This window comes from Balaenoptera acutorostrata, chromosome 16 (assembly GCF_949987535.1).
Source record: "Balaenoptera acutorostrata chromosome 16, mBalAcu1.1, whole genome shotgun sequence".
NCBI classification, from domain to species: Eukaryota; Metazoa; Chordata; class Mammalia; order Artiodactyla; family Balaenopteridae; genus Balaenoptera; species Balaenoptera acutorostrata.
In genome coordinates, this window is record NC_080079.1 from 37,214,954 (window position 1) to 37,236,656 (window position 21,703).

Below are 21,703 nucleotides of genomic sequence, written 5' to 3' on the forward strand. Positions count from 1 at the left end.
GTCTCATATTGTCAATAGTCAAGAGATTCTGTAAGGTATACAACTAGGAGTGGGATGTTTGTGTAAGAGCATATGCACATTTTCAACTTTTTAAGATAGTATCTGGTTCTTTTTCACAGTTGGTATATCATTTTACACATTCATAAACAGTTGCTTATGAGTTCTCATTGATTTTTATATTCACTAATACTTGGTATCATCAAACTTCTAATATTTTGCCAAGATATTGCATGCAAAATTGTAATCTTTGTGGTCTTAATTTACATTCCTCTGATTACTAATGAGGTTCAGCAGCTATTTATGTACTGATTTACTATTCATGTTTCCTTCTCTGTAAAATATCTGCTCTTAATATCTGTTCTTTGCCCATTTTACTCTAAAAAATTGACTTCTAAGCATTATATGTATTTGGGATACTAGTCTTTTATTAGTTAGTTGTATTGTAAATATCGTCTTCCAAACTGTGACTTTTTCACTTTGTTTTCGTGTATTTTAATGAAAAGAAATTGTTAATATTTAGAATCAGTTGCATCCTCAAAAATAAATAACTGGGCAAAATTGTATTTCACTAGTTGTTGCAGTAGAGAACACAAATACTTTCTTTATTAAAATACATTTATTTATTTATTTTTTAACATCTTTATTGGAGTATAATTGCTTTACAATGTTGTGTTAGTTTCTGCTTTATAACAAAGTGAATCAGCTATACGTATACATATATCCCCATATCTCCTCCCTCTTGCGTCTCCCTCCCACCCTCCCTATCCCACCCCTCTAGGTGGTCACAAAGCATGGAGCTGATCTCCCCCTGCTCTGCAGCCGCTTCCCACTAGCTAATATTTAAAATAAAGGTTAATTGTTATGTTCATATTTGTAATCAAAACAATAAAAATAATTTCACATGTTTTTAATTTTTAAAAGTATTATAGATTACTGTGGTATTACTTCTATATTTTGAAATCAGAAATAAAATATGTGTACCATTTCAAAAATCTTTACGGACCACAAAGAGTTACATCCAGAATTTTGACATTAAGCCAGCATGTAATTGAGATGGAATAACATCAGTATATGAAATGAAATTTTATAGTTACCTAAAAAAAATCTTGACATTATATTGTTCAACAGTTTGGCAATTAGAGCCTAGTACCTCTTGTGGCCTAAAAACTTTGTACTTTTTGACGTTTTTTCTATTGAGCTTATTAGTCCAAAAGTCTTTTGTCAATTTCCTTGCACATGAAATTTTATCCAGTCAGGAATAAGAAACACCAAAAGAATATCTGTGTGTGTTACACTGCAGTATAATACGGCTTTAATAAGTTGTATGGCACTGCTAACAGTATGAAACAGAAATTTTTGAACTGTAAAACTTAAATCACTACTAATATTAATTGAAATTAATACTTTTGCTGTGAAAGACTAACAAAGATTTTAAATTAAATTGTGTTGATTTTAAATTTTTCTTTCAATGTGAAATTGTTCAAAGGATTTTTTTCTCTTTTATTTATTTGTAAGTTGAAACTTACTTGCCATCCTTGGGTTAGAGCAACTCCAGCCTTCTCAGCAATATGAAAGCCATCTCTTCCACCAAGAAGTCACTAGTGTATCTGTTTATGTCAAGGGTCCTCTTTTCTGGGGAGATTCAGTCTTAAATTTGGTGAGCCCTTCATGCATTCAATCAGTTATTCACTCGGAAGTATTTACTGAGAGACTAGTGCTAAGCTTCTTTTAGGCACTGAAGATTCAGTAGTAGACCAGATAGGCAAGATCCCTGCTCTCAATAGGACTTATATTCCAGAGGAGAGAGTAAGATAAAAACAAACACAAAAAAGCAATAAATTAGTAAGAAGATATCAGGTAATTCTACATTAAGAATAAAAACATGGTGGGACATCTGACGTAAAATAACTGGGTGGCTGTAGAAGGACATAGGCAAAGATCAGGAATAACAGCACTACTGATAGAGGGAATAGACAGTGCATAGTCCCTGAATGGCATTTGAGAAACAGAATAGCATTGATGTTGAAGGGGGGGATCTATATGAGATGAAGTTAGAGAAATAGGAAGGTTATGTAGACGTTTCTAAGATAAAGAATTTGGGGAATATTCTAGTTGCAATGGGGAGACATTGGAGGGTATTAAATGACAGATGGCATGATGTGATTTGGGTTTTTCAAAGATCACACTGACTGCAATGTAGTAAAAATATTGTAAGAATATAATTGTAATGGGGTGAATAATTTTAAGAATGTTTTGTGGACTCACACCCATCAAACATATGCAAATTCATAATGATAATAAAAACAGAACTAAACAATAATTTAAATATTTTTGATTGTTGTAAGTTTCCAAAGCACTGGCTCATTATTCTGAAAATTGGTAAATTAAGGGCAAAGATTTAACATACATCCCGTCTTTCCTGTATAAAGCGGCTTTCAGGATAACAAAATAGTTGCTGATGGAATGTTCTTTACAGAGGAGTTTCAGCCAACATATGCAGGTGAAAGGACAGAATTTTTTAAAATCACCTTTTGTAACCCATACAGAAACAATGGATCTAGACAGTGGTCATCACTGTTTCCTAGAACATTAAAGCAAAAAGTTATTTGAGAATTATATAATGAATGGGCCAAACTGACATCACCTGAACCCACAGATTAATCTCATTATCACTTAAAGTGGGACAACCAGACGTTTGATACCCCTGATATGATGCAATTGGAAGTACATAGCACATCACTTATAAGGTGAAATTATTTTTGACAAAATAAGATTGGACCTAGATATAGTAAAGTCTCTAGGTCTGATAATCTAAGGAAAAATGTGGAGAGAGAAATATGTTTAAAGAACTATGAATATGCAACCAGCCAATCTAGAATGTGGGCAACACTACAGGACAAATAAGTTGGTTTCTTTAACAAATGGATGACATGAAATACAGGAGGATATTATAGGTTAAAAGAGGTATATGCAGTGTGTGGGCCTTGTTTGGAGTCTTATTCAAATAGAACAACCATAAGAAGACATTTTTGACACACTCTAGGAAATTTAACAGTGGATTGGATATTGGATGATGCAACAAAATTATTGGGGTTTTTTGTTAGGTGTATAGTTATATTATGTTAAAAACATAAGTCACTTTCTGCTATTGATAGATATTGGGATTTTTATAGTGAAATCAAATGATGTCCATGCTTTCTTTTATAGTACTTCATTGATCAAAGGAGGCGAAAGAGAAGATGATAGATGAAACAAGACTAGCAGAATGTTAATTGCTGAAACTAGATGAAGTTTTTATTAGGGATTCATTATAATATTCTCCATAGTTTTGTGTGTGTTTAAAAATTACTCTAGTAATAAGTTAAAACATAAACAACAAAAGATAATATCCAATCATGGAGTAAGGGGGAAAGGCTAATGTAGTAGTTCAGGCAAGGCATAGAAGTAGATAGGACTTGGGTAAAATAGTTGAGATGGGAAGAGTGGATGGATTCTGAATACATGTTGGAGATAAAGTAAGTAGGGTTTGATATTGCATTAATTTGAGGTGGGGAAAAAATTGTACCTGGATTTTTGGTTTACGTAAACTGGGAGAATGGTGATACTGTTCTAAATTAGGGAAAGCAGACAGAGGAACAGGTTGGACTCAAAGTCAATAGTTCTGCTTCAGTCATGTGAGGTTTAAGATTCCTGTTGGACATCCTAATGGAAATTGTAAGTAGATAGTTGGCTATTCCAATCCAATTCCAGGATTATATGAAGACTAGTGGTAAAAATTTCAAAGACGGGGCATAGCTGGTATTTAACATCATGAAAATGGATAAGACTGTGTAGAGAAAGAGAGTGGAAATAGAAAAGAAAGGAATTCCAAGACTGAACTTGGGAAGTACCAATATTCAGAGTTCAAGCAGAAGTACTGAGTTAGCAAAGGAGTCTGAGAATAAAAGTCCAGGAGAGAGTGCATCACAGAAACCAAGAAAAGAAATTTTAGGAAGGAAAAATTGATCAGTGATATCAACTGCTGCTTAGAAATCAAATAAGATTAAGGATAAAAAATGACCACTGGATTTGGTAGTGTGAGGTCCATTTTGGATATGAGAAACAGAACAGGGCCTAGAAGAAAAAGCAGATTGGGAATAGAGGCAGGAGAGTGAAAGATTCCTTGTGTAATGATTACCACAATCAATCTCATTAACATATCACTTCATGTAGTTACCATGTTACGTGTGTATGTGGTGAGGACACTTAAGATCTCCTCTCAGCAAATTTCAAGTGTACAATACATTATTATTAACTATAGTTACCATGCTGTACATCTAATGATCACTGGAACTTATTCATTTTTAACTGAAAGTTGTATCGTATAATCACAACCACCTAAAACACCACAATAAACACCACTTAAAACACCTAATACACCTTAAGTATTTACAGTTTTAATTTGTCAATTATACCTCAATAAAGCTATTTAAAAATCCAGTTTATAAGAAAGGAAATGTAATCATATTATACCAAAGGATTCAACTGTAATAGTTACATAGCCATAGCCATTTGAAAATTAAGTAGAGGAAGTGAAGTAGGTGAATGTGTGCGTCATCATCATCCATAGTGGGAAATAGTATGTAAAGAATAAAACTTAAAATCAATATAAAAGTTTTCATATGATATGTACTTAATTTCATCAAGTTTGTTGCAATACCTTTTAGGGCTTCTCCTCAAGGGATGATATCTACAAACTGCTTAATATCTGAGTTATTATGAAAGATTCACACTCATGACAATGAGCTTTTTAGAGCATATAATATCTAAGGACTCATAGAAACTTCACTAGACAATATTATCATCTTAGTAGCAGCATACATTAGAAACAGGTACATTTAATGGCAGCAGGAGCTCATGTTTCTTGAGGTCATGGTTTCTGTCAAATGGGCTAAATAATGTTAAAAAAAATCAGCTGTAATGTAGAAAACTCTTCTTGCCTGGGTTTTCATTGATATATGGCTTGCAAATGGTACACTATATGTTTATTGTAGATTTTGCTTCCTGCAAGAAGGATAGGTGATCTAAAATAGGTGGTCAGGCTGATTTCCTTTATAATCCAACTCAAGTCATAGAAACAATGTTCACTTTTCTTTTTCCTGTCAACAAAATAAAGTACGCTCATTGTTCCAAAATGCTGAAATACAAATGAGCAGAAACAAGATAAGGCATGAAAATTCATCTGGAAACAAAACAAAACAGAGTGAAAGATTCCTTGAGGACTAGATTGTAATCACAATTCTTACATTATGGGGAATAGAAACTTTCACCTCTTCAATCAGAGCTCTTACCCCAAAGACACTGAACTTTATTTTTATTTATTTATTTATTTATTTATTTATTTTAATCAAAGATAAACTTAGGTTTATTGAGCTTGCTGCAGCAAAGGAGAACGCACACTGAGGAATCATGGACACCTCAGTAGGAGGAAGCTGGGAGGAGCTTATCACAACATTTGGGCTTGTGCCTAAGGTTTATAAGGAGGGTTTAAGAAAGCCAAGGGCCGGTTGATGACTGGTTTTTCACTTTCTGAGGTCCTTGTGGATGTTGGTGCTTATCAGAGTGTGGATTAATTCTTGTCCTGGCTCATGACACTGAACTTTAGAAAGCACAAAAACAGATGGAGATGAGTAGAGTTCAAGATCAGAGAGTCTGAAAGTACAAGAACCCTCTTGTGCCCAGGGGTTGCTCCTTTCCTTAACACATGATTTGTTCCCATGACACCTACTGTCTCCATTGTTTAGAAGGTGAGGTTAAAAATAGGTATTTGTTGTTCTTCAAAATTGCTGGTTTGCCTCTAGTGCCAAGCTGGTTTAGACCGAATCCTTGATCATCTTATTTTATAGGCTATGTTACTTGCAGAGCTCGATCTTGGGACGCCCATATCAACTTCTCAGAACATAATTTCAGCTGTTACATTCCATCATGAACCATGACCAGACGCTTACCACAAGAAATCAATGCCTCTCATAGACGTTGTCATTACAAACTAAGAAAATAGTCCCCTAAAAGTTTTTCCTTATTAGCCTAAAAAATGGAAATAAGATGTTCAGCCAGAAAAAAAATAGCTTTCAAGTCCTTATTAAGAGTGGTAGGAAACATAATCTGAGTCCCAGGGGATAAAAGCTAAACACGCCCTTTAAAGGAGTCAATATTTGAGAAATGTGTGAAGCAAATATCTTAGCACATCTGCTCAAACAGTTTAAAATAAAAACTTTAGAAGATATACAATGAATTTTCTAGTGGTGTAATTCTTCCAAAGAGTGCCACTAGAGGCCATTTATTGGGGAAAAAAAGATTACATGTCATTCTTGAAATGTTCTAAAAACTATAAGGTCTAGCTTTGTTCACTTTTCCGAAAATGGAATAATCTGCAACCTAACATCTCGGTTCTCATAAACCTAATTTATAAATGGAACATGAGCTCTCCCAGTGTGATTTCTCTATGAAAAAGATAATCTCATTGGACTGAACTAGGGAGAAAGTGAAAGAAAAAAGAAAACACCTCAAATAGAAAATTATTTAAAACCTTTTGTTCTACTCCTAAGTCTTTATGGTTGTTAACAACGTGGCTCTTTGCAGTGGTCCTCACCAAGAAGTGGAACTATTTCCTTAGCCCTGGATTCTGGCTGGGCTTGCTACTTGCTTTGGTCAATAGAGTGTAATGGAACCAAGCAAGTGACATTGTGTGTATTCTGAGCCTTAGACACAGACAGCTTTGAAGCTTTCGTTCTTGCCTTCTTGGAGTGTTGTTTCCATGTGAATGAGTCTAAGTCAGCCTGATGGAGAGGTCATGTGGAGGAGAACTGAGGCGTCCAGCCTAAAGCTCTTCCTGCAAGTCATGTTGAATGAGGCCACCTTAGACCATTCAGCCCCTGTTTACTTGCTGTCCCATAGGTGAGTCCAGGCAAAACCAGTGCAAGAATCTTCCAGCTGAGCCCATTCCAAATTGCTGAAACACAGAATCATGGGAAGATAAACGATTATTGCTTTAAGCTTCTATATTTTGGGGTGTTTGTTACTCAGCAAGGGTTAACCAATACAGTCATCCTAAATGTTTCCCAGTGCTGCCAGTCTCTTACTGACAGATGCATAATTAACCAATCCAAAGGAAACATCTGTTTCACACTTAAGACCTTTCATGTGAATGCTAGAATTATTTTTATTTTTAACCACCATCAGGCATTAGTGGTGGCCAGATCTCAATTAAACAAGTAATTCATTGCTGTTGTCCCTATCATCAAACTTGTTTCCCTTACACACACACACACATACGTGTGTGTGTATATGTGCATGCATTTTCATCTGTGTTTGGATTGCTGCATGAGAACCATTGTTATTAACCTTGGTATGTTGAAGAATTTTGTGAAACCAGAGTAAAACCATATTTGGGAATGAGATGGCCAGACAAAATTGAATTTAATTTCTGCTGCCCTTCCCTAAATCTCTTTTCCTGTCAAAGCCTGACTTTTTTTTTTTTCTTCTCTTTGATAAGTTGTCTAAAAATTTCACTGATGATAGATTTATTTGAGTTAACAGGCTTTCTCTTCCAAAAATGCAAATATCTGGGGGTGTGTAAAAGATCAGTCATTCAAGTCTTTCTGTGAATTGGTTTAATCAGCTGCATTCCTTCATACCCCTGTCTGAGCCAGCTGTATAGAAAACATGTGGGTTTGGGGTAGAGGTAGGAGATAGGAAATTAGGAACTTGCAGACTTTTAGAAGTAGAGTAAGCCAAGTTGGGAAATCACAGTATCATAGTATCTTAAGGCATTATGATGGTATGGGATTCGTGAAGGGCTGTAAGAGGTAGAATGAACATATAAGAGAAAGGCAGGGAGAATATATAAGGTAGAGTCTTTATTAAAATATGTCCTAGGACCAGCTCTTCCCCTGGCACTGGGAACAAATTCATCATTAGATTCTCTTTCTATCATATGATGCTCTGATTTCAGGGTCCGGGTTTAAATTATACCATGTATGCTATTTTTTCAGACATGATAAAGGAAAATAGGCTTTTGTGGGTGAAGATGGTAGATTTGAGTTGTTACTCTGAAAATCTAGCTTCTGTAGACTCGTGAGAAGGATGTGCAAGAGGGAGATTCCTGGTAATGGTACTCTATTATTAAAGCAGGACTTCATCCACAAACTCCTATTTGGAACCTCTTAGGTGGCTTTGGTCACAAACTCTCAAATAGCACTTGGTGGCATAATTTGTCCCTTCTGTCAAAGCTTTGGCCATAAGCATGCTGAGAGCCCTCCTCTCCTTCTTTACCTTTGATCCACTCCTGAATCTTGGCTTCCAAGGCAGGTCTAACTCTGATTATTTAAGAAGAAATGAGCCTTTTCTCCATAAATATTAGAACAGAGCTAGTTCAGACCTACTATCTTTTAATACAGTCCTCTGAGACATGTTTCTGATGGGTCATCTCATTGGTGGCATGAGAGGAAATTATTCAAAAAAGGACCAAGATTAAAAAGCTATAGATCATAGAGAAAAGGCCAAGAGAGAATCCCCAAACAGTATGCTTTGCAAAAGTAAGCACATTTAGCTACCAGGTAGGTCATCCTACCTGGTTTATGGCTGATATATTGGTGTCTTAACTGATTTAGCATTGATTTCCTTTTTTTTTAATTTGTTTCTGCACAAAAATTTTAATGACCTTGGCACACTGCATTTATCATAATTTTTTGCAGTTGTACATCACTCTATACAGAGGATACTGTCCTCTTCTTTCTGATGAGGAAAACAAGGCTCAGAGAGATGGGGGAAAGTGTCTAAATATTATCTGCCCTTCTGCATTATATGATGTTGCCACTACATAATCACCATCTCTTCCCTTCCTGTGGTATTGACCAGATCTGTTTCTAAGTTTTGTACAATGATTCCCTAACATATTATTAAAAACAAAAGAAAAAAAATCCTAAAATAAAAAACAAACCAAAAAATCTCTCACCTCTCAGGCATTTCTCCCTGCTACAGTACTATTCTCAGACTTACCAAACCCATGTCTAAGGTAAAAGTCACTGGTGTTTAAGTTTTGCTGGTCTTTGGAGAAATTCAAATTGTGATTTCACTAGATTATTCTGCCCATTCGTTCCCTAGAAATTCTTCAAAAATCCCAATTTGAATTTACTTGCTTAGAAAAAAACTGGTCTGTTTATGTTTTCAAAAGCTTTATAGTCTTTCTCTATAAGATACTTAGATGTGTTTAACTGGAAAGGAGGAAAATGTGTTTGGTAACAGCCGTGTTTTGGAGAAAGCTGTGCATAGAGTATCTAAATTCAAATCAAATCAGAGCAATTTAGGTTTTTTTTTTTTTCTTGTAGAGAAGGAAGCACCAAGAGAATCTTTGTTTAATGATCTGAACTCTGTCAGAGGGCTTAAGCAATAATGATCAAAACATATGTGTATATGTTGGAAAGTAAGAGAATATTTGTCTCACAGTGCCTAGGACCAGGGGAATATACCAATTAAAATTATATGGTCATCTTCTACATTAGTTGGGTAGGATTATCAACTTGGAATGTAAGACTACAACTGAATGTATCTAACCCCAAATTATCTGTGAAATATGGGATCAAATTCTACAAAAATAGAGGCAGAAGTTAAAATCAAATTTAGTTTGTGTCCAAGGGAAAAACTAAAAATAAATTGAAAACTCCACATTGCAATAAACCAGAAGCAGAAAATTAGGCATAGAGCACATTTTTAAAACTAGTAAGAGGTCACTGGCATACAGTCTCAGGAAAGATTTGTTTTTAATTCCTGTATTTGCCTTTTACGTTTAAGATAAAGAGAAACTTGAGCATCTTGAGAGAGGTAGAAATCAAATGGCTGCAGAGTGGGGCTAAGAAAGGAAGTGATGGAGGTGAGAATTTAGGGAAGACCCACAGGCAATGTTAGTATGTTCAAAATGGATTTAGTCTGTGAATGAGAGAGTTCTTCTGAAACATGTTCCTAAATTAAGAGATTAGGTCAAAATATGTAGTGATGCAAAAGTGACTGTTTACTTGGTAAAAGAAAGGGATATTTAAATGATGCTAGAATTTGTACTATTAAAGATTAGTCAATGACCAGAGTACAAAAATTATGTCAAACTACTACTGTTAGTTATGCATGGCAGAAAAGTGCTTCTTATAATAGAATTGACAAGGTAGGAATCAACATTTGTGAAACCATTAAGAAATGACCAGGTTTTGAATTTTGTACTTGAAACCTAATGAAAAAATTATTTTTACTCCCACTAAATTTATCTAACACTTTAAATTGAAGTGAAAGTATGGTAGCTACATTTTTACATTTTTAAAGATATACCTTGTGAGCATCCAGAAGTTTCCACATAGTACACTATTGTCGATATTAACTCTTTCCTCTCACCTTTCCAGATGAAAGGAAATGCAATGCATGTGGATCATTCCCTAATAAAACAAAGTACTATCAGGTACTAGCAGTGGGGATAGCTACCTATTTCCTGCCCTGAGTGGTGGTGGGAGAAGTAAGGAATGCAGATGCCCCTGCTGGCCAGCTGTGGCCAAGGCCAGGAAGAAGCATAAAGGTACCAAGCCACCAGCTGGCAAGGTCAATAGTGAACAGGGGAAGCTGCAAGTTAGACATACATGAAGTCTTTATGAGAAGAGGCTGAGCAGTTCTGCCATGGAGTGTAAAGAGAGTAGTCTGGCCTTCCTATAGCAGTTTATCACTTAATATATGGTACAAAGTTATACATATTTATTTCTTGGTTATGCATACTTATTTTACAATAAACCCTTTACACAACAATGAGCCAAAGAAAGAAGTGTACATTTAATAAAAATTTAAGGATTGAATTTTGTTTTTCATTCTCAAGAAAAGTGATAATGACCATGTACAAAATGCTTATTGATATTTACGCAATATCATGGTATCATGTCAAAATCACTAAGCTCGCGAAAATCAGAGGAGACATATCTGCTGAAGAAGAATTAGAATCACCTTTAATTGTTCGGAGGTATTTTAGGGAGCCTGTCTCTGATGATGGTGATTTACCACAAGCAGCTGTCCACTGTGAAACATCACATTTTTTATTTAAACGAAATGACTCTTTTTTTTAAAGTTAATTTTGCTCATTTTCAAATCCAAGGTTCTTAAATGTCTAAGAAAATTGAGGTGATGTTAGTTACTATATTGGGTCTTTTAAAAGCATGATTTTTCTAACAGTTAAATGATGCCAGTATTAAATCAGTACTAATCATTCAATTTTTAATAACAGTTTTTGAAATCAAAAGTAAAGCTTTTAAAAGATTACTCTGCCAAAAGTAAAACATCTGATATCGTTATATACGCTTATGTAAGTTCAATTAGAAAGTTAAACAACTGAAGATAAAATGATTTTTGTAACAATTATGCAAATAATAAATTTTGGTGGCTCACAATGTCATTGTAAAAATAACATTCTTAATAAATGTGACAGAAGTCTACTTGGAATTCGTTGTGGTTCAGAAACAATTCATATTTGCATTTGAACAATCTGATCAATGGAAATAAAAGTTGTCAAAAATTTATAAACAATTTATATCATGTAATTATAATTGCATAATATAAGCTAACTATATTTTTATATAAAGAAATGCTGTTCATATATAAGTATACCATAAATTTTAATTTATAAAATTATTTAAAATATATAAATGAAACTAATACAACTAATTATAAACTTTTACAATATGATTATGATATTATACATATTTTGTACCAAAAATGACAACTTGCAATAATACCTACTTAAAAATTGTTATCATTTATTTTTATTGGGTATAGATGATTTATAATGTTATTTTCAGATGTACAACAAACTGATTTATTTTTATAGATTATACTCCATTTAAAGTTATAAAATATTGGCTATATTCCCTGTGCACTATAGTATATCCTTGAAGCTTATTTATTTTATACGTAGTAGTTTATACCTCTTAATCCCCTACCTTTATCTTGCCCCTCCCTCTTCCTTCTACCTATGTGTAACCACTAGTTTATTTTCTATATCTGTAAGTCTATTTCTGTTTTCTTATATTCATTTGTTTGTTTCATTTTTCAGATTTCACATAGAAGTGATAACATACAGTATGTTACTTTCTTCGTCTGACTTATTTCACTAGGCATAATACCCTGCAGGTCTGTCCATGTTGCAAATGGCAAAATTTCATTCTTTTTTATGGCTTAATAGTATTCCAGTGGATGTATATACCACAGCATCTTTATCCATTTGTCTCTTGATGGACACTTAGGTCGCTTCCATACTTCAGCTATTATAAATAGTGCTGCTATGAACATTGTGGTGCATATATCTTTTCTAATTAATGTTTTCATTTTCTTTGGATATATACCCAGTACTGGAATTGCTGGATCATATGGTAATTTTATTTTTAGTTTTTTGAGGAACGTACATACTGTTTTCCACAGTGCCTGCACAAAATTACATTCCCACCAACAGTGTACAAGCGTTCCCTTTTCTCCATATTCTCGCCAACATTTGTTCGTGATCTTTTTGATGATAGCCATTCTGTCCCTCACTCATGGTGGTTTGCTTTAACCATAATATGTAATTTGTAATTATATCCTTTTACTTATTCAAACTTTTTTTGAGGAATTATGGGTGGCCTGCATTGAGGGTATGAGCCTGAAACATGATTTGCTTTTCCTTTGCCAAGTTTCTTGGGTTGCTATTAGCTCTGGACACTGTAAATTAATTTTTTAGGTTAAAGTATTCTTGACTGCAGCGGGAGAATACATTGGAATTCAATTCTATATGAGGACAAGCTTATGGTTGCAGAAATTTTTTTCTATCAAAGACCGTGCTGAAATAGAAGAGTTTTACGTTATCTCCCTTTGCAATGCATAGATTTCTTCTCTAATTTTCCTTTTCACTAAGGGTTTGCCCTTACGGGGTCTCAGCTTTATTCAAAAGTCTCAGTAACAATTGTCCTACCTTATACAAGCCCAACAGCTTATCTTATATCTTCGTGTGGCTGCTGAAATCCCAGACCCTTGTAATGGGTGTTGTAAATGCCAACCATTCGCAAGGCAACCATAGCATTGGTATTAATTTAATGCTTTTCTTTCTCTTGCTTTGTGGCCCCTGGGGATTTCCCTTGCTTTCTTGTGAGCTCACTTATGATTTGAAAATATGTTCTTTATGCTTACCATTTCTGAGTGCTTTGCAGCTTTTTAAGCTATTTATTTTTAATTTTCTCATAGGAAAACATTTAAAGAAAGGACCTCTTTACTTTTCATGAACTTCCATTTCAAAGATCTCCACCTTATAAAATCAAAATGATAAAGTACATAAAGAGTCAAACTGTAATGCTCTGAATTATCACTTCAGCTTGTTGGGGGGCTGGGTACACACAGTGGTTTTACTAGGAAGTACTCCATGCTGAGTACTAGTTTCCAGCTTTTGATCTGAGCAAGAAGTGACCCTTTCCACTAAAATCAGTTTAAAATTCCCCTCCCATTTACAGTGTTGAGAAGTTGGTGATCACAGAACAACTAGGGGTGTAAAGAATTTGTACAGCCAGAACAGGATTGATTATTTTGGAGGAAGCAAAGCCTTCTATAGAAATTGATTCCAAAAGGCTCAGAGCAAAATGATTCTACTTTAATCAAGTACCTACATAAGTTCAAGAAATCATAAATAATGGCCCTGAAGCCATATGTGACACCCCTTATTCTGTCCCAGAATTCACGGGACAGAATAAGGTGACATCGAGTTTGAAGAAAGGAGAAGGAAATCTGGATAAGAATCATCTCTTTTGCCTTTCTGTTAAGGAATTGACACCAGTTCTTTATTGGAGAAGAATTATAAATAAATATATCTTTTGAAATGTGCCATCCCTAAATGTATATTATAAATTGGTTACAGAGCTAAGAGAATGGTTTGAAACATGGTCAGCAAATCCTTTTGCCATCTTCTTAAAGTCCTGAGTTTAAGTATCCACGTTATGTATTTTTCTAGAAGGAAAAACGTCCTTGATTCTTGTTCTTACAGAAGATAAATCAGGCGAGGAGCCCTCCTTAGAAGATTTTTGCCTAAGCAAAACTTACCTTCCTTCCATTACACAGAGTGTCACACATTGCATGGGAAGGTGGGGCCCCATTCTTTCTTGAGCCTTTGAATATGGCAGCTGTTTAAGTGCTCAGTTGGTCATGCTACCATCAGACCAATTCAATTGTAAAGACATACTGGTAAACCCCATCACAGAATAGCCTGGTTGGTTGTTTGTTTTAGTTGTGGTAGAGAATATATAACATGAAATTTACCATTTAACCATTTTTAAGTGTATAGTTCAATGGCATTGAGTGCATTCACATTATTGGGCAACCGTCACCACCATCTATCTCCAGAAATTTTTCATCTTCCTAAACTGAAACTCCATACTGATTAAACAATGACTCCCCATTCCTCCCTCCTCCTCCCCTCTGGCGATTACCGTTCTACTTTCTGTCTCTGTGAATTTATTCTAGGTACCTCATATAAGTGGTCCCATATAGTATGTGCCCCTTTGTGACTGGCTCATTTCACTTAGTACAATTTCTTCAAGGTTTATCCATGTTGTAGCATGTGAATGCAGTAAAATACATAGCATAAATTTATTCTCTTAACAAATTCTAAATGTGCATTACAGTATTGTTAACTACGTGCAATAGTGTGTTAACATTGAACAACAACTCTCCATTTCCCCCTCCCCCAGCCCATGGAAACCACCATTCTATTTTTCTATTTCCATAAGTTTGATTCTTTAGATACCTCATATAAGTGGAATCATGCAGTATTTGTCTCTTGTGATTGGCTTATTTCATTCAACATAATATCCTCAAGGTTTAACCATGTTGTAGCATGTGACAAAGTTTCCTTCTTTTTTAAGGCTGAATAATATTAGGCAGTCTGCTTTGAGTATGAGAAAGAAAGGTTGACCCATTCAAAGACAGGATATAACTATACAACTTTTTTTCTTACAGAGCCCATGATGAAAGAGAACATTTTCTTGTATATTTTAATCTATTTCTTATATACTGATTTTTTCTTGACAAGTATGAACTTTTTCTGAAAAAGCAAAATTATAATAATATTCATTAAATTCATTGTGGGCTCTGTATGTGCCAGGCAGTGTCCTAAACGCTTTACACACATTGCCTCAGTTAACCCTGACAGTCATCCCATGTGGTAGACATTACCATTATTGTTTCTGTTTTAGAATGAGGATATCAAGGTGCAAAGACAATAAGTAACTTTTCTGAGGCTAAGGTCCCACCACTAATAAGTGGTGGGACTGAGATTTCCACAATCCACTGTGCTCCCAAGAACACTGTCTTCAATGGCACATTCAACTACTTTCCTGTATTTTGGCCAACATGGTGTAGAAATTATTTAATCTGCAGATTGAGCATAGCCTAATTTGCTAAATCTGCAGCTATTCTCCATCAGGAACATCCTTATTTTTCACACCCTCATTTTCTTGGCTATACTGCCAGTTCCTCCCTACCACCACACTTTGAGTTTGATATACACAACTCTTCATCAGTCTTCCTCCAGCCTTTAATTTCTTTCATTGCTTCTCTCTCTTTGTCTTTCAGAGGTAGAAATGTAAAACCATTATGAACACAATGCAGTTTGAGCTATAAGAATTAAATCATTTAAAAAAAAGCAAATACAGCCCCATGTGAGAAGTATCCTTGGGAGTTAGTTAACAGCTGGTTTAACAAAGAAGCAGCTGTACTGAAAAAGGTTGTTTGAAGAAAGTATTTTTAGTCCTTTAGGATTTTCATCTTCTTTTTGGAACTTTCGCATGAGTTGTACTCCATACCATATGTTCTGAAAGTTTATAGTTTGCAGCTGAGTCCCTACTTAAGAAAATTCTAAAATATCCTAAAGTTTTCCTTGATGGAAAGTGGTGCATGATAAAACTGCTGGTTGCTACAGGAGAAAGGATCCACGTGTTCTGTGGCTTCAAAGGCCAAGTTCTGATGTTCATACGCATAGCCTACAGAGGAGCCGGTGAGTCCAAAGTCCCTTCTGTACTATCTGGTCACAAAGTCTATCCAGGAGCATTGATCTTCAAAAAAAAAATCAAATCAACTGATGAACTGTGTTGGTCACTAGGATGATCCCAGTAGTGAAATGCAATTCCACTTTGAAATTATTTTAAATTATTATTATTATTATCATCACCATTTGTTGCAATACATGATTTCATTTAATACACCCAACAACCTTACAAGCTTAGAATCCCCATTTTATATATTATAAATTGAACCTCAGCATAACAGAGCTGGGATATGGGTTGGCCAAAAAGTTCGTTAGGTTTTTCTGTAAGATGTTATAGAAAACCCGAACGAACTTATTGGCCAATCCAATAAAACCAACTTTTAGGTTCCAAACCACTCGTTTAAATTCAGAACCTATATAACTAAGCTGTTTGTTAAGATGCTTCTGGAAATTTTCCTTGCTCTCAAATTGAGACATAAAGAAAAGAAGATACTTCTTAGTGCAAGAGACTTCCAATTTCTCCTCCATATTCATTCTCCTTTTATTCTTTGTTAATAAATTTTTAATTTTTAACTGCCTATGTTGTGGTCCTGCTGTAAGACCACATGTCACAGATTTCCTTGCTGTTACATGTGGCATTGTGATTAAGTACTACCCAATGAGATGTGAGTAGAAGTTTTGAGTGTACTTTTGGAAACTCCCCTTAAAACACAAGGGGTATACCTATTTTCTTTCTTCCTCATTGCATTTTACTGGATAAAATAGCCAGAGCTCCAACAGTTATATTTGTCTCTGAGGATGGGGTCTCATCCTAGGGATGATGGCAGTAAAGAGCTGGAAGGAACCTGAGTCTGAAAACTTTAGGGAGACACCATACCAACTCCAACTCCAGGTTTCTTTTACACAAAAAGAAATAAATTTCTGTCTCTTTAAGCCACTATTATTTGCTTTATTTTAGTTACTACCATTAAACTTTTTCATGTCTGCAAGTTGCAGAGTATAACTTAGGTAGCCATCTTGCAATCATGGAGACAAAACAGTGTGCTAAGGATGGCAGAACAGATGGATGTAAATTACCTGGGTCTTTGAGGGCTCTATCGAAGTGTTAAGTTAACCATTTCTGGAGCTACCCTACTTCTGGCATGTACTATGTAAGATAATAAATCTTCTCCCTTTTAAATGTCAGTTGAGTTAGGGCATTCTAACATTTGTAGATGAATGCATTATTGATGCTACACTACTACACGTAGAATAAAATACAAACTTCTTACCCAAATCTCTATGTCCTCTGTGACCTGGCTCCTGCCTACTTTTCCTACTGTCAAATGTCACTTGCTCACTGTATGTCATGAGGGCATTTTTTTCCCTGAATTTTTCTGTATCCCCTGTACCTAGGACAGTGCCTGAGTTGTAGTAGTTGCTCAATAAACATCTGTTGAATGAGTGAGTTAGTGGATGAACAGTGTTTCCCAGAACTGGTTATTTTGCTAGATGTTGTCTCAGAATTTCTCAATTACTCTGCTCTTTCTTCCCACCTGAGCCTTTAAGTTTGGAAGCACCGATCCCAAATTTTCATCAAAATTATTAATGTCTTATTTCTGCATTCCCCAGGACTCACTTCTCTCCTCCGTCCCTTCAATTTCCCCCTCATTTTAAAATGTAGACAGTGGTCATGTCAATCTAGTAAACTTGGGCCTTTAGTAGGCACCTAACGTAGTTAGATCAGAGTTATTTTGAATGTTCCTCAGGCTTACAGTTAAAACATAAAGTCACAAATTCCTTATCTTTACAAATCCAGGAGAATGAAATTCAAAACCTCAGAGAATTCCTTCCTTTAAGCTGAGATTATGTTCCTATCTCAGAGAAACCAAAAACAATCAGTGCTACCAGCCGTGAAAATATTGATTAGTCCCTTTACAATTGGTCCTCATGGCCTGGTAAGGCTGGGGACAAGAATATGCCTTCCCAGACACTGTTATATGGCTCAAGTGCCTCATTTTTTTTCTTGGATGTGATTACAGAACTACTCTGTTCATGTTAGAATCTCTGATAAATAAATCAAACTTCACACATGTTTCTATAAACCATAGTCATTGCTCTAAAGGGAACACTTCGTCATCCTCTAGGAGCTAAGGACTATCAGTGTAATGAAGGATTGCCTCTGCCCTGCTACCAGCCCTGGGTGCTTTTAGGTGGCTTGGACCACCACTCCCCATCCTCCACCCACAGAGACTGTGCAGTAAATGGATAAATTGACTTAAAGGCACTATAGAAATAATGGTGCCAGATGGATCCAATGAATTTTCACGCTAGTGTCACTTTTCTTCTTTGACAGAGCACTGCTTTGCAAGTAACATATATCTAGAGGTTACCTAAGTCCTTTGCAATCATTGTCTCTCATTCAGTGAGCAAAAGCAAAACAGACAAAACTTTGAGATGGGCACTTTTGTTCTCTATTTTGTACCAGTAGATTGTTATTAGTATTGATTGTGCAGAATTTTTCCAGTTTGCCTCTCCAGATCAACCCTCTACCCTTCTCCATCCTGCTCCATGCCTTAGGAGGCTGATGTCTATGGACTGCATCAGTGGCCTCCCATGCCCTCTGACTTTCAGCTGGCTTCAGCCAAAGGGAGGTACTGGCAGGAGATGAGTGGGTGGGAAGAAAGAGAGGTTGGAGTATTTATTCTTCTGACACCTTCTTGCCAGGTCTCATGGAGTTCTTTTTATTGGCCCTGGCCCATTGCTCTAGAGGTAGTAGCGATTTCCCTAGGTTGCTAATTTCAGAGTTTTTCTATTCCTTCTTGACTTTTTCTTAACCCTCCTACAACTTTGCAAATAATCTCTGAAAGTCTCTTCAATCATTTTAGTCCTCTGTCTCCTGCTAGGACCTGACTGATAGACTTGCCCAAGGTCTGGCTGTTCAAGTCTAGTGGCAGAGCTAAGGTGATATTTAGGCTGTCTGATTCCAAATGTATGAGTTTGTTCATGGGGCATGACTTCTTCCTCCTTCTCCCTTTCCTCTTCATTCTCTCCCAGGCGAGGAGAGGACACATTTTGTCCAATTATGGGAAGCGTTCAATGCCACCCTTTTGTAGACAATATATTATTCATGAGCCCAGCAATGATTATGTTCATCACAATGCATTGCTCCAATAGCACCTGTATATTGTGGGTGCTATCGGAGCACCCACAGAACCCTGTATATTGTCAGGGTTCTCCAGGGAAACAGAACGAATGGGAGGTATATGTGTGTGTGTGTGGAGAGAGAGAGGCTTATAGGAATTGGCTGACATGGCCAGTTGTCTGAGAAGTCCCACAGTCTGCCATGTGTAAGCTAAAGAACCAGGAAAGTCAGTGGTGTGATTCAATTCAAGTTCAAAGGCCTGAGAATCAGGGGCCAGTGGTCTAAATCCTGGTATGAATCCAAAAGCCCTATAACTAGGAGTGCCAATGACCAAGGGAAGGAGAAGATGGATGTCTCAGCTCCAACAGAGAAAGAGAGTTCTCCCTTCCAACACCTTTTTGTTCTATTCAGGCCCTCAATGGTTTGGATAATGCCCACCCACATTAGGGAAGGGCAATCTTCTTTACTCAGTCTACAGATTCAAATGTTGATCTCTTCCAGAGACAACCTCACAGACACACCCAGAAGTAATGTTTTCCCAGCCATCTGGGCATCCCTTGGCTCAGTCAAGTTAACACATAAAATTCACTACCACATCTTCCACTGGTCACACTCCTTGCATACACTGGCTATAACTGTGATGATCCATGGGGCCCACACCATGTGTAGGATACAAGCAGAAGACAAGGCATGGGAAGGTCTGCATTCTAGTTTTAGACCTTTAATTTTCCAGCTTCAAGTCACTGCAACTCTATGACTCAGATCTTTTGTCCATAGAATGGGAATCATGTATAAGTCCTGCCTAACTGATAATGACTTTGTGAGGTTAGAGTGCTGTCAGGAATGTGAGATTAGAAGGAGAAAAAGGACTAATCTAATATACAGTTAATCCTGGCTGCAGAATTCTTGCAGGCAAGAACTGTTTTGTTTAGCCAAACAACCTATGGTTCTAGAACAAAAGCCCTCAAGGCCTGGTCAGGATGAGCAGAGAGTGAGGTAGAGAGAATTAAATCGCTCTGCGTAATAAAGTAGGAAGAAGTTGAAACTTGCTTGGAAAGTCTGAATGTGTGAGGAGGTAATATGGGGAGATGAGGGTAGGGAGGGGAGAAGCAGCAGAGCAGCATGGCGCTGGGCCAAGGCTGTCCTTGGAGTAGCAGCCCAGGCTAGAATCTTTAGTGAGAGGGACAGTGGAGGCACTCCAGGTAGTTAATATTCCTTCCAATCATTGGTGTTCTAGCATGTAAAACACCTGATGCCCCCAAACATCAGGAAAAGTCAGGTGGTACTTTGGGAATCAAAAGAATGTGGGTGGTATCCTAGGGGAAACCCTGGCAGAAAAGAACATGTGTGCATGGGTACAGCTGCATGGAAAGAGGGGATTGGACTTCGGACCTCATATGAGGTATAGAAGGGTAGAGAGACACGCTGTGACTCCCAACTGCTTTTTAACAAACAATTAGTGAAATCAGATGTCAGACTGGTGTGCGTGGAGATCTATGTCCTAGGTACTCAAACCCTTACTAAAGTAGCTGCTGGAATTTCTGAATCTGTCAGCAAAAAATTTGTTTTCCATGTGCTTATAGATCAACGAAAATAAATAAATATCCATTTTGAATGTCCCTAGCAAAAGGCAGCATTCAGATGACGTATATTTATTCTCGTTAGTGGAATGTTGAAACTGTACTGGACAGGCTTACAACGTGCTGCCCTGCCAAGCATGTGCAGTATTAGGGTTCATTTCTGGTTTCTGAATCACAGCACCGATTTATAGGAAGGGAGGGAGGGAGAGGGGGGAGACAGAAAGAGGTCCTACTGTACCACCACCAAGAACAAGAGATGTCTGAATGATATATGGAGAATGGCTGACCTGACTATTTGCAGAAGCCCCTGTTTGCAACACAAAAGAAAAACGGGAGGCTCATTAGCAGAAGGAAGTAATTAAGTCTTTATTTTAAAATTTCTAAAATGTAAATTGTTTAACACTTATTACCCACTGGACTTAATAATATCATGGGATCACTCATGAGACTTCAATGACAGGCACCCATCCGTTTCCTATTTTTATTTCCATTTTTTAGTTAAATACTTTGCATGTAAGCTCTATAAATAAGAGACTGGATAATTTAGGTACCAGAAATGGATGCTTAATGTTCCATTAAATTAGAAACCGAAGCGGTGTGATTTGGGCTGTGCCTTGCTGGCCAGAAATAAGTAGAATCCAGGGAGATTACAGACACATTTTGCTAGGTACTGAAAGATTTGCCCATAGTTCTAAGAGGAAATATCGATGTATATCATTTGGAAATGGATTGAATGTTAAATTAAAACCGTGTGACTGCATGTGACTTCTCATATAAGCATAGCCTAAGATTGCGCTAGAATGTTTTTGCAGTTGTGGGCTCTAGATAGTAACACAAAATTCATGCTGAGACTATTAGTGAGCAATATGGTAGAAATCAAGACTGCATACATTTTGGGTTTTGTAATCTTTTATTGATATATGTGAGTTTGATTTC

General features: G+C 36.4%; 1 protein-coding gene across 4 annotated transcripts in view; it reads left to right on the top strand.

Moving 5' to 3' along the window:
- HTR7 (5-hydroxytryptamine receptor 7) overlaps positions 1-21,703 on the top strand; it is a 670,153-nt gene that overhangs the window by 529,382 nt on the left and 119,068 nt on the right. The window lies entirely within an intron of this gene.